Source organism: Dipodomys spectabilis, unplaced genomic scaffold (assembly GCF_019054845.1).
Source record: "Dipodomys spectabilis isolate Male_0828 unplaced genomic scaffold, ASM1905484v1 ptg000032l, whole genome shotgun sequence".
Lineage (NCBI taxonomy): Eukaryota > Metazoa > Chordata > Mammalia > Rodentia > Heteromyidae > Dipodomys > Dipodomys spectabilis.
Window position 1 is genome coordinate 23,796,431 of NW_024870709.1, and position 15,151 is coordinate 23,811,581.

At 36.0% G+C, this 15,151-nt stretch overlaps 1 protein-coding gene across 2 annotated transcripts in view; it reads left to right on the forward strand.

Annotated features, from left to right (window-relative positions):
- Col8a1 (collagen type VIII alpha 1 chain) overlaps nt 1-15,151 on the forward strand; it is a 134,777-nt gene that overhangs the window by 74,762 nt on the left and 44,864 nt on the right. For both annotated transcript variants that reach the window (XM_042677027.1, XM_042677028.1), the window contains exon 2: nt 7,914-8,033. The gene's annotated coding sequence lies outside the window, so the exon portion shown is untranslated. The remainder of the gene's footprint in view (nt 1-7,913; nt 8,034-15,151) is intronic.

A 15,151-nucleotide genomic window follows, 5' to 3' on the forward strand; every position in this document is an offset into this window, starting at 1 on the left:
AGTGAATGCTAGACAGTGGCAGGCAACATTGACTCTTTAAAAAAAAAACTCACCCAAAGTAATGATTTCCTTGGAAAATCAATTGGCATTTTGCTAGTTGGTTATAAGTGGAATGTACAATTATAATCCATTCTGGTTTTTATTTTCTTTTTAGCCTGGTTTCCAGTGGGAAGAAGGCTTCAGAAATCTCTTTGGCAGGCTGTACTCTGCTTAATACATTTTCATTTTCCTTCTCCAGGCTGGTTACAACCAAATCTCTTAGGGGGAAAAGAGAGAGACTTAAATGGTAATACACGGGCCCTCAGATTCGTTAGCTAGGGAGAACACACCCTCTCCCCTTGCTTCGAAGTCTTTTCTTCTTTTGTTTATTGAAAGTAACTGGATGGCTTCTTCTCCCCTTCACCCTCCCATCCTGTACCTTCACATGGACTCCAGCAAGTTCTGTGACCTGCAAAATTCCCCCTTAGTTCCAACATGCAAACAGCAGCACGCAGTAACAGTTTGTACCAAAATCCTCTAATTTGTTGTACTTCTCTGTTTACACAGCTGTGCATCTGTTTGCCCCATTGTTTTCACTGCCCCAAGTGTATGGTTTTTATTGTGAGATCCTAGAGGAGAGGTATGGGGTCTGTTTCGCTCTGTACAGCACTACTGTGGGCATGGAAGGCCGGCACTGTGTGGCTGCTTGACAGCTGTGGTTCCTGGAACCATTGGATGTTCTAATAAACAATGACTGTGGATTAACCAAAGCTGTAGAGAGTAGACTCCCTTTGTAGATGCTGTGTCATCCCTGGCCTTCCTAGAACACAACAGAGCCATAGTTACTGTTAGGAAATTGAGCCCAGAAGATATTAGAATACAGAAAGAGCAGAAAGCGAACTCAACAGACCAGATCAACTTCAATGGAAGGTTGAAGAGGGATACCACGGTGACCTGAGGAGAGTCAGGAGACAGGAGCCGTTATGGGAGGCAGGGGTAGAGGGACTTAAGTTAGGGTAATGGTTGGGGGCAGGGTCCCAGGTAGCTAGAGGGTTCATTCTCCCCAAGTTTATGGTTCACTTGTGTCTCTAGAAAACTATTGTTTGAGCAAGTCCCCTGCCCCATCTGCCTGGTGCAATCCAAGTGCCTAATGACCTACAGGTGGGAGGTGGAAAGCGGACTTTGGCATTTAGATGAAGTGTCTGGGCTGCAGACCCAGGCTGCATAATTTCAGGAAAATAACCTGGAGGGAACCTAACTTAGTCAGTGGGCCAAGCCATGGGAGCAATATTGAGTGAGGAGAACAAAGCAGATTCCCATCCATTACTCTTACTAATCATCAGGGTCCAATCAGCAACCAGAAAAGCTAATAAACCAGGGCCTGAAATGCATAGAAAACAAGGTTGCATGTATTTAGATGTTTGCTGGCCTCCACCACGCTCCTGCTCTTGGAGTTAACCCAATCTTGCTGAGGTGCTCAGTTCCAAGCATAGACAGTCAATATCCATTGCCATAAATGAGTGTTGTGTCTCAGGCACTCTTCAGAAGCCTTTATATCTTGGTTGTCTTATTTATGCTTTATCCTGTGGTGAAAAGAAGCCAGGAAGCCAGCTTCACATTTCTTTCTTTTCCCTAATCTATTCAGAAACACCCTCCAACCTTCTTTTGTATCAGTCTTCCTCACTAATCCAAGATAAACCAATCCACATTTCTTTTTCTTTTTTTAATTATGTTCAAGTAGTTGTACAAATGAATTGCCATTTGACAAAGCAGTGTATAAGTGCAGCACATCTTGATCAGTGTCACTCCTTCACCACTCACTCATCTCTCCCAACAGCGCTCCCTCCCTCAATTTTGTTTAATTTTGTAAGCTGTGTATTGAATTGTATAACTGCATTGCCTCTTCCACATTTCTTGTTGCTTCCCAAATTCCCAATGCTTCTTCATCCCTAAGGATCTTCAAAGTCAGATTTTCAAAGGATAAAGTGACAGATAAGTATCTTTCCCTCAGGGAAAGCACAAGAAATGACATTTCATTTAATTCAATAAATGTTTTCTAGACACCAGTTATGAACCACTCACTTACTTGGTGGGGAAAGAAAAGCAGATAAAACATAGACACTATGTTCAAAATGTGTGTGTAAGTGCATGAGTGTATGTGTATATATATATATATATATATATATATATATATGTATGTATGTATGTATGTGTGTATATATATATATCTGTGTGTGTGTGTGTGTATATATATATATATATATATATATATATAAAGAGAGAGAGAGAGAGAAACAGAGAGAGAGATTGTGTGTTAATTTGTTGTTGTTGGTCTTGGAACTTGAACTCTGGGCCTGGGCACTGTTCTACCACTTTAGCTACAGCTCTACTTCTGGCAATGTTTTGTAGGTTACTGGAGATAAAAGTCTTAGGGACTTTCCTGCCAGGGCTAGCTTCAAAGTGCAATCCTCAGCTCTAAGCCTCCTGAATAGGTAGACAGGCATGAGCCAGTCACTGGTGCCCAGCATGAGTTAATATTATTAAGTGATCTTACATATATGGTTTCTTTATTATAGAATTGTGGTGAGAATTAAATTATTTGCATTTGAAGTGTATTTAGTAGCACAAAGTCTGGTACCTGAAGCGTCATCAGTAAACAATAGGCTTCACTGCTGAGGTAGGGCTTAATTTACAGCATTTGACTGGTTTATCAGCAATACAGTATAGTTTGTGGTGGAAGGGAGAGCATTATCACCATTAAATTATCTGAACCTGTCTTATGGATCTTGAAAACAATATCTCCTTACCAAAAGTGAAACCCAACTACAATTTGATGTCCAAGAACTCAAGTTACTTTACCTAAGTCTATCCATTCTAAACAAGTCAACTGTCTGATAGAAACCTTTGTCCAATTTAATAACATTGTTCATCAATGAGCATTTGTCATGTTCCAGATTACTTCCCTGTATCGGTAATATAAAATACAATGTCCCTTGCAAATCTTGAAACTGAACGCTAGAGTAAGATCCAGAGGATGAGGCCTTTTGTTTGCAGATTCCTGATTTCCCAATTTTCTCCCTCAACGTTGTGCAAAAGAGAGGTCTCTTCCATCTCATTGGCTTTTATTTATTCATTGTACAGTTAGAAGGATTGAGACAGGATAGATAACACAACTAGCAAGCACACTAGCCTTATGGATATGTTTAACAAATGGGCATTTCCTCTTCCTTCAGACCTATAAGAATACAATCACCTTACTTTGTGGAAGAAACTTAACATAGAATATAGTGAGTCAAAAAAACATATATATATATATGTATATATATTTATGAATCTATGTGTTACAGGACACTATATATTTTCTGAAATATCTAAAATAGCAGTTTAGAAAAGCAGTTTAGATTTTTTTCATGGGTTTTATAGAAATAGATCTTATTCCTGTAGAATCTTGTGACCCACCCATGAGTTTCCTGAGTTTCAGAGTGAGCCATACCAATGGCAACAGTTTAATACTCATTAGCCCAATGCAGTAATGAACACCTCTCATCATAGATGCTTGTATTAAGCCAGTCCCCCAAAATAAAACCATTTTCAACACATTCAAGGCTAAAAAGGAAGTCTTTTTACTAAGACTTGTTCCTTATCCAGTAAATAATTCCATGTTTAGCAGCAACAAAAATATTGATGGAAAATAAACATTCTTTATTTCAAAGCAAGAATCCTGTTGAGTGGTGATACAGCTTTTAAAATATCTGATTTGACAAGGGATCTCTCATCACACTCCTGAAGAAAAAGTATTTATACTGTTGTGATTTGTTTATGAGTTTTCTTTTCACAACTGAAGCCAGGTACTTAACTCTAATCAGAACCATCAAAGCCTTTTTAAATGCCCATGGAGTTTATCATTTCTGACTTTTTCAAAATAATCTCAATGTTTCTTTTTCCCTGCTAAGTCTGCATTTCAGAAGTACAAAAAGTATATTTATAAGGAGTCTAGCAAGTATTTACAGAACACCTACCATGTGGTAGGCCTGATTCTGGTCTCAAGGGTGTTTAGCACAGGAAACAAGCAAATTTCTTGCTCTCAAACAGGAATATGAGAAAGAAGAGTTAGTATTGAGGCAGACTAAATGTAAGATGTCTAGATACCATTGGCTCAGATCTATATAATCCTGTCTACTCAGGAGACTGCAAACTGAAAGATTGTGGCTCCAGGTAGACTCTGGGCAGAAAAGTTCCCTAGATTCTATCTCTAAAATAACCAGGAAAAAGGAAGGCCATAGGTGTGGCTCAAGTGTTAAAGTGTCAGCTTAGCCAATGTGAGGACCTGAGTTCAAACCCTAGCTCCACCACACACAAACACACACACACACACAAACACACAGAGAGAGAGAGAGAGAGAGAGTGACAAAGGTGTTCAACTACATAAGGAAAACATAACTGCTACTGTAGAATGAAAAGAATAAGATATATGAACATGAATGTCTGATTTTAGAATGATGGTCAAGAAAGGTCTTCAGGAAGTAATGTTCAAGATTGAGGTTTAAATAGTGTTCACCTACTTAGTGTTGGGAAGGAGGATCATGCCAGGTAGAGAAAGTACAAAAGACTAAAAGTGAAGTGAGCACTATGATTTTGTTAAGAAAGCCAGTGTGGCTGAAGAGTACAAAACAAGGAGAAGGAAACAGGCAGCAAAATAGGAATCTCGTGGTGTACAAATTCCAGTAAAAGTTTAGATTACTTCTAAGTGCTAGGAGGCACTATTAGATATAATAGATGAGGTGGTTAAGCAGATTTACATGATCTGCTGTGAGGAAAGTGAGAGTGGATGTATTTTTAAGTACAATTGGATCCTTCAAAAGACTATAGGCAAGGATATTAACCCATTTGTTATGTTTATTGTTGTGTGTGTCTGTGTGTGTCTGGGTTTGGGTTTGCATACCAGTCCTGGAGCTTAAACTCAGAGTCAGCAGTGTCCCCTTAGGTTTTATTACACTCTACCACTTTAGCCACAGCTCCACTTTTCTGTGTGTGTGTGTGTGTGTGTGTGTGTGTGTGTGTGTGTGTGTGTATGTGTGTGTGATTACTTGGAGATAAGAGTCTCACCAACTTTTCTGCTAGGACTGGTTTTGAAGCATATCTCAGCCTCCAGAGTAGCTAAGATTATGGGCATATATCACCAGTGCCCAGCTTTGGTTTTTTTGTTTTGTTTTGTTTTGTTTTCCAAATTTCTAACAGTTGAGTATGGTAGTCAGGGAAATAAAAAGGGAGCAAAACTAGAAGTTCCAGCAAGTTTGGAAAATGATATGAATTTAAATATGGGTGTCTTCAGACTACAATAGTCAAACTTACTGGGAAATGGTTACATCTAGTATTTATAATACTAAACTTCATGAAACTATTATACATTATTATTTATAAATGCATACACTCATTTAATCATCACTAAACCTAAGGTAATAGGTACTTAGCCAAATTTTTCTTACATGAAAACTGAAAAGTCTAATAACCTTCCTGAAATTTGATCAATTAGACTTCCAAATATCCAGCAGAAATAAATGAAAAATCCAGGATTCAAAGCTAAGGTTAAATTGGCACCCAGAACCTGGATTGTTATATTCTAGTGTGTTGTGCCTAGGTCAGAATTAACAAATAAAGTATCTTAAAGTTTTCATGCTAAATAATAATAATCTGACAATAATTATAAAATATATTTTCAAAAATAAATATAAATATAATAATAGTCTGTAATATAGAATACGTAAGTTAACAACTATATTGAGCTGAAGCGCTGAGGGACAGAGCCCAGAGTTCAGCCCCCACAACCGAAAAAAAAAAATCTACCTAGCTGTGTATGTGTAAAAGCTGTTTAGACAGAAGTAGATTGAATTCTATATATAACACATGTATGTATATATAATTTATATCTTCAGTGTTTCTATCTATTCTGTACATCATTCTCCTCTTCTGTTTTTATGCAAGTAGAAAAAAAGAGGCAGAAAACATTGGAGAAAAAATCACTATCTCATGTTGTTAGTCCTATGATAGCTGACACTGTATCTAGTTTCTTTTCAATAATCTCTCTCCAAGAATAAATTACATGCCTTACACCTAGTAATTCTCCAATACATATTGACTAAAGAATAAATAAAGAATGATAAGCTAAAATGTATTTTCATCTTGTTTCTAGTATCAAATCAGACTGTGGAGAGCTTCCTTTTCCCTGGAGGCAACAGTGTTTGTGAGCTGCCAGTCTTCTGCAAGGAGTTATGCCACAGATGTAGTGAACTGGAAAAGTCAAGCTCTTGAGTCCACTTACTATTGCTTAACTTTATTACTAGTGATAATCATATCGTATAGCTTGAAGAGCTTCCATTTACCAATGGCTAACTCAAACTTCATTTACATCTGATTTTGCAAAAGTTGAGGCAAAGTTCAAAACATTTCTGGATCCTCTGAGCCTGAACGAATATTGTACAGACTGTCTCTATAGCAAAGCCACATGTCAGAAGCTAGATGATATATTCAGCTCCCATATATAAATATATTCAGTAGTCCAGACCCTATGGAAAACACCAAAACAAAATGTCTTTAAATGTCAAAGACAGAGTGAAATTTCTGATATGCAGATTAAGTAGAGATAAATTCCATATGACTTATAAGTCTAGATGATAGAGGCTTTCTAAATTATATTCAACTAGTTAGATTATATCAAAATCCCAAGCAAAACCTAAAAATAAAAAGGCTTTTATTGTTGCCAAATAAAAGTCAGATCTAATTTGATAAACACTAAGAATAAATCCTCACTCAGAATCTTTGTATACAAATTGAATGGAAAATGTATTGTTCAAAATTTGCTTTTCTTAAATAAACCTAACTTCTCTCCTGAACTTTTCTTTTTTTTTTTTTTTTTTTTTAAGAAGTCTTTTTTTGTTTTGGGGGGGTTTTTTTGAGGGGGGGGGGTCCAGTCGTGGGGCCTGAACTCTGGGCCTGGGCGCTGTCCCTCAGCTCTTCAGCTCAAAGCTAGTGCTCTACCACTCAAACCACAATGCCACTTGTGGCTTTTTTCTTTTTGCTTATGTGGTGCTGAGGAATCGAACCCAGGGCCTCATGCATGCAAGACAAGCGCTCCGCCACTGAGCCACCTTCCCAGCCCCTGAACTTTTCTTTTATCACTTCTTCATAAGTTTGCTTCCTCTATAACAAATCCCTCAAGCTTTTGTAAATTATCTCAATTATATAGATAAAGAAAAATTGAATTATTGAAAATTAAACATATAACATATAACCATGGGAAAAATGAAGATAAATTATGCATTGTCTATTTGGATAAAGGCCACGTACAAAATATGTGTTAGTCAGGTACTTAGAAGGAGGAAAAATGTTATTTTGGCTCCTCATTTCCAAGGTTTTAATCCATGATCCCTAGGCCCTGCTGCTTTGGACCTATGGCGGTATAGTACATCATGGTGGGGGTGAATGGTGGAAGAGACCTACTCACCTCATGGCAGCCAAAACAAAGGAGAGACCAAGGTCTCAGTGTTCCCTCTGAGGCACTTCTCCAATGACCTAACTTCCTTCTACAAGGCTTCGCCTCTTAAAGGCTCTACTATCTCCCAAGGGCACCACAAACTGGCAATCAAGCCTTTAATTCACTGGCCTTTGGGAGACATTTCAGATCACAGCTGTAGCAATATATGTGTGAAAATAAATAAATGTATACTTGATGGCATCAAACAAAATCATTGTCTCTAATTAACATACAAGCGATCTCTATTTTCCCTTAATTTTGGTTGTAACAATAGTACTTTTCACTGAATTCTGCATTTATGCCTCTACTATTATGTAGTTTCTCCTATGATCTAGTGATAGCAGTGTTGCTTCTTATAAGTCTTCCCAGTTAAGTAAAGTTGCCCTCTTCTATTCTACTTCAGAAGCTGTTTTGGAAGTGGAGAAGCATCCCGTGAAGACACAGAAACTAGCCCCAAGGGTACCACAGGAAGGCACAAGAAAGAACACTGGTCCTCAATTCTATAAGCCAGACAAGTATAAATGTAAGTGTGGGAAAGTGATGACAGGACAGGGGCTTGGCTATAAGGGGATCAACAGGTGATGCAACCAATTACTGTCTAGGAACACATGGGCAATTGGCAGGCAGCTGCTTAGCCTGCTTGCAAGTACTAACATCCTCTCATCTATCCTATCTACACTGTTGCAAAGACTTGAGACTGGGGCTAATACCAGGTTTTTAAATCCCTATAGTAAAATATAGAGAGTGATCCCGGCTGATTTTTGAGTCCAAGCATGTTGAAATAGAGTCTTAAAATAATCATTTCCATAGGTACTCAAGTGTTCACCAGATGCTAGCAGCTAGATTTTGCAGAGGAAAATTGCTAACTTAAGCTTCTTTTCATGATTCAGCAGAGGACTTTAAGTAATAAAAGATCTGGAGATTTGTAAAATAAATAATTCCAGTGCAAATGGGAAAATTAAAATAATCTTATCATCTCCCGGACATGTCTATATGTGTTTTTCTACCATTATCATATTTCTCTTAATTGAGCCAATATTTTTTTCCAAGTGATATTTTATAGTTTAAAGTTATGAGCTGTAATGAAGAAATGATTCCTTTCAGATGACTGAAGTGATATGTACTAAATTTTCCTAAAGACAATCTAGGATGTATGAAACAGAGCATGATATAACAAATATGGTTTTATTCACATTTGATATTGAATATATCCACAGTTAAAACTATTAACAGCAGGAGAGAATCTCTTTTATATTTTAATTCATGCCTCAGTACATGCAATAAAAATATAAAGTACGTCATTAACTTTTGAACTTCAATGGAAAACCAAGCCACAACATACCATCCATTTCTAACAAGTAGACATTATCTCATAGTATCCACAGCCATCCTATGCTTATGACCATTGCCTGCTCTTAAGTGTGACTTTTGGAAACCGAGCTCAATATTTCCTACTATATAGTAGTACAATGGCTTTTATGGTCCATTTAATTTTATTTTATAATTGAAAAAAATGAATTGTGAAGATACCTCAGATTTCTACATTCTTGCTAAGTACACCTAATCTAAACAAGCCCAGCATCTCTCCTACAGTTCCTTATCCATGGACACACCCTGTTGAGAATGAATCCATTCAGAGTTTCTAAAGAAATGCAAATACACTAGTGATTTCATTAGGGTATTATACTTTTAATGTAAGTACCACTAATCATTTTGGCTGGATGCCATCAAAGTCATAGTCTCTCCAAATAAAATATTTATAATTCAAAATGATTGTTTTTTTTAATGTGTACTTATGTAAGTAATGAGTCATAGGACTCAAACTGATTGAAGATTTTGGAGAAAATGATGAAGAGTCCTGACATGGCTTACATTCACAATGTAAGTCTGAATGGGGTCCAGAGAAACATTTTAGTTGTTGCAACCAATGACAGGCTCCATTTCTGGATTCTTGTAACAAAATCTTGTGGCCAAGGACATTGATACACTTTCCTAGTAAAAAAAAATTACCGTAATAATGTTAAACTAAAACGTTAAAAAATGTAGAAATTGGTTATTGCAGTGAAAAAGAGAGGAATTTCTTATAAAGTTATAGTGGAAATATAAAATGTACGTTTTGTTGAACTTTTTAAAAATTGAGCTCTTTGTTTTGAAACTAAGGTGCAGAAGCAGTAAAATAAAGGTTGCTCAATAAACTATTAATGAAATAGTCAACAGCAGTGACTCAGCAAATGAAAATTAAAATTATATTTATTTAATATTGTCATTAATTCAAGCAGTCCTATAGCTTAAACATGATAGTTTTATATGAAAGCAGCCATCTGAAAGTTATTTAAAATAATTTTTTTTAAAAAAGACCTTCTTGAGCATATGTATCTTTTTCTGTGAAAATGAACTTGGCTCATGCTAATTTAATATAGCATAAAACTCTAAATATTTTATGTAGTTTTAATTTCTATAAAGATGTTCATTAGGCATAAATGTTGAGGGAGGAAAAGCAAAAATGTAAAAATAAATACCATGATAGAAACACAATTAGGGAAATGGGAACTGATCATAATAGCAAATACACTAGGTGCTCTCCAAAAGTACAGAATGTAACTATCAAAATTATTTTTGAATAATCTATCATTTCCTTCAGATCATCTCTTTTTTACTTTTCAAAAATATACATTACTGAGATTCATGTTCCATAAGACATTTTCCATGTAGACAGATTCCATGTGTTCTTCAAGTAAAATTACTTTTATATCTAAACGAAAATTATCATGCATACTTTCAAAGTCTATTAAAAATTTTATCTATGATAATTTAAATTCAATTTGACTATTAAATACCTAAAGTACTTTGCACAAAAGGGACAGTAGATAAAATGTATTGACCTGTCTTCTCTCTTTCTGTTTAACATTAATATGTCTTTTGGATTCACACTACAGAAATGCTATCTCACACATGTGAACTAATGAGCTACATCTGTAACCAAAAATATCCATGGAAAACCTGCTGAATTGATCCATATCTGCTTTATTAATCAAGCTCACTACAGAAGGACTTTCTTGTGGCTGTACTATGTTTTGGAGATAGAGTAGAGAAACCACAGTTCAATTTAAAAGTTGTTTGAAACTTTGAAGAACATGGGATTTTATATTATATGACAACCATGAAGTCCAATCCTTGATGGCTATAATTCTGGGTATGTAAGTGTATAAATATCCTTATGTATAATTTTACTGTAGAACATTATGGCAGTGGCCAAAAAGATCATAACTATTCAATATGGAATTTACTTCTTAATGCCACTCTCTTATTTCCTCCATTTTTTAAAAATAAAAGGACTCTCTTTAAATGTTAAAAAAAAAAAAATAGACTAGCTAGGTAGCCTTTAGTTTTTACAGATGGCTGAAAATCAGAAGCCCCCAAAGTTATCCTTGATTCTCCTACCAATTTGGAATGTGGCCTTTGGCAAGTCATAAGAGCAAATCTACAATAAAAGAAGTAATAATGCCTTACATGTGTATAGTGCTTTATGATCTAACAGAGAACTTTCACATATAATATCTTATTTAATCTTACCCCAGCCTACTGAGTATGGTAGTTATTAAAATTTACCATTACTGAAAATAGGAATTTAAGACTCAAAGAAACTAAATCAGTTTTGGTAGTCATATCAAATGTCAAAGCCAGGAAACAGACACAGTATCTAAGATTTCAGACTAGTCTTTATCTTTCCTCTACAGCATATTATTGATGTCTGTTGAAAAGTAGGATCAACTAGCATAGCACTCACTGTCCAACCTGACATTCTCTAGACACATGTAATTATTAAGCACTTGAAATATGGTCAGTATCTATTGAAATGTACTGTAAGTATAAGATGCATGCCAAATTTCTAAGATATGGAATGAAAACAAGAATGTAAGATAGCTTTTGTGTTGATTACCTGTTACTATAACCTCAAAATCCTAAGATAAATAAAGTTAATTTATGTATTAATAAATACAGTACAACAAAATTAATTTTATCTATCCCTTTTTAACCTTTTCAAATGGCTACTAGAAACCATAAAGTTAAGTACAGGATAATGCTTGGCTAGCAAATCCTATTGCTCAAGGCCCACAGTACTGATTAACATTACTGGGCTTCTTTATGCACCTGTCTTGATGTGATTGATAGAATTTCCTAAGATACTATCTGAGTGTAATGTAGATTAACATCAGTGATTTGGCCATTCTCATGCATCTTCCATGTGTAGGGAAAAAGCCAGGCTGTATTATTTAATGGCTCATGGCTCATACTGCTCATTCATTAAAAGAGTTCATGCTTAATGCTTGAAATGTAAAGTAAAAATGTCATGGAAAGAACTATAAATTATATTTATGGCCCTACATCTCTGCTTATTTTAAAAATACCTTTCTAAGAAACATTATGAGTTCATAAGATGTTGAACTATTCAGTTAATAATATAAAAGAATAATTATATATAAATTTGTTATCTAGTAAATTTTATTCTACCAAATTTTAAAGTTTCACATATAATTAAGATTTCACATATAATCTCAAAAGTTACTTATTCATATTTTTAAAAATCTAACTAAAAGTGCTCAAGACAAAATGAGCTCTTAGAGAGAGACAGAGACAGAGAGACAGAGAGAGACAGATAGGGAGGGAGAGAGAGAGAGAGAGCATTTTCTAAAATGTGTCTCTTCTACCTAAAAGCAAACAGATCCTCAACCATTTCTGATAACATCTGCTTGTAACTTGCCTTAGTATCAGCCCTAAAACGTCTAAACTGTCATGTGAAATAAATTAATATAAACACAGTTTTGAGCTGGACAAGGTCTTAGTGATCCTAAACAGTAAAAAACAGAACTATATTAAGGATCTCACTTAGAAATTCATGGAGAAATATTTGATCTGATAACTTCTTCTACCAAGACAACACTAAAAATTTTACTACAAAGAAAACTCAGAAATGAGTTCTTTGTACCCTTATCATTGAATCATAAGTCCACAGACCATTAGAGCCGAAAGGAGTCTTCTAAATCTGCCAATTCAGGATAAATATTTTGCAGATGCAACAAGTACAGAGTAGAAAAAATAATTTTCTCAATAAGAAATAGTCACTGAAAAATTCCCCCCAGTGAATCGTGGGCCTTCTAGAAGTTCACCTAGGAAGAACCAGGCACAGTATTTTGAACTGTAGTAGAGCTTTAATGACAAATTTGAATCTTCAGTTTGATTTGTGGGTACTCTTGTTCAGGGAAGGAAAGATGCTTGTGCTGATATGAGAGCAAATTCACAGTAAATGCTTATAAAGTAAAAACCAAAAATAACAAAGCTAGTGATGTTAGACAAGGTCATTTGCTCATTGCTGAGCTTCTTTTGTTCACTGAGTAAAGTAATAGCATTGAAATAGGCATTCTTTGCCACTTTTCATAGACATTCTTTGCCACTTTTCAAACACAATACATCTCTCTGGTCATGAGAAAGGCACTACTCCCAACATTGCTAAAAGTTGGAAAAAATAACAGGACATTCATTCATTACATTTAAAAAGGAAGGAAAAAGGATGCCAAAAACCTCCTGGTTTATGTATTGATGGAAAGCATGCCTATGAAATTATATGTATCAAATATATATTCATCATACATACTTCACATAGAAATTGTCCTCGAAGAGGTTAACATTAGCATTTTTTTTCTAAGTTCAGTATCTAAGAAATGGGCATCGTAGCATTTGTTTTAAAGAAAATTGACCAATGTAGGCATGTCCATTGTTATCTGTAAAGTAAGAATGAGTGGACATACACAAAGCTGCTTAGGGATGAAGTCACCTGATCGTAGCTGTAAAATGCTTAGCGCACATGCTTGAATGTAAAAGAACTACACACCCATAGTACCAACTAGTAGCAGTAGTAGTACACCTAACAGTGTAGTCATCTGTCTAACCTAACTCCTCTACTTTTTCCTTCCTCTGGAACAAAACTCCTTATTCTCACTGCTGAGTTTATGAGCCCTATACCTCATATGCACGGATACCTCTTTCCAAAAGTCTTTCCCCTATTTCTTCATTTGGTAAACTACTTACACCCAAAGTTTGGCTCTGAACTTTGTTCTTCTTGCCCAAATCCTCTAATCACTAGCTGTATTCACTTAACATCCCAATTGAGACGTCTTTCTTTATTTTTTTCTTTTCTTTTGTCCAATCCTGAGGCTTAAACTCAGGGCCTGGGTGCTGTCCCTGAGCTTCTTTTGCTCAAGGCTAGCACTCTACCACCTGAACCACAGCTCCACTCCCAGCTTTTTCTCTTTTGTGGTAATGAGAAAGCAAACCCAGGGCTTCATGCATGCACTCTACCACTAAGCCATATTCCAGCCCGAGATATCTCTTTCTGACTTGATTCCTCCTCATTCTAATACACACACACACACACACACACACACACACACACACACACACACACACACTAGATTACCAGAGAATTCATCATATTTAATTTTATATCCCTACAGAAGTATTCATTTAAGCTGAGCACTAGTGACTCACTCTTGTAATCCTAGCTACTCAGGAGACTGAGATCTGAGGATCATGGTTCAGAGCCAGCCCAGGCAGGAGAATTTGTAAGACTCATCTCCAATTAACTACAAGAAAACTGGAAGTAGTGCTATGGCTCAAAGTGACAGAGCACTAACTTTGAGCACAAAGAGCTCAGGGATAGTGGCCAAGCCCAGGACCAACACAAAGATTGACAAAGGAAAAGGAAAAGGGGGGGAAAGAAGTGTTTACTGAAACAAACAAATTCTTGTACAAATGAATAGATAAATGATATTTGTTCATCAAGATAGAATGTAGGCCTCAGTAGTTATGGGAAGATCTGGGATAGGGAAACTTAACAGCCCTGGAGTTTGGCTATAGCACAAGCCACTCATGTGACTTTCAATCATCTTTTTAATTGTATCTGTTTTACTTATTCCAATGAGTCATTTATCTTCTCTAGATATCAGATTTCTTCTTGGCAAAACAAAGGTGCTGGGCAAAATGTTCCCCTAGTGCTCTCTTTCTTCTCATGGCAACATTTACATGATGCTAAACATTGATTTGTTACGAAGGTTCTCAAACTTCAGCAGGCATCAGAATCATCTACAGGGCTCATTCAAACACCAATAGTCTGGTTAGCAGAACTGAGGGGGCGCATGAGTTTATGTTTTATAAGGAGCTCCAAAGTAAGATTCCTGGTGGGAACACTTTTAGAATCACTGATGGACTTCTGCAGAGGATTCTGAACAATTACTTGTCTTTTTGCCTGGCCTAGAATTCCTGATATGCACATTCAAACTGAAATGTAATAAACCCAGATTTCTGTAAGATTGATATCAAGAAGAATGGCACCTATGGGTGCAGATAGGTCAAGCTTTTGGACTACACTTTTATTGAAGGTTTGCCTGTGGAAAAGGAGAGCCTGAATTCAAAGAAAAACTATGGTCAAGGTTGCCATTGATTTTTGTAGCTCACTGTTGCCATCTAGTGACACATCTGAATTATTGCATTGATAAACTACAGAATAAAATTACACTTGTATTTAGAAGCTGCTCTTCCAAAACAAAACTATATGCAAGATAAGAATCCCTTAGAATACTTTAA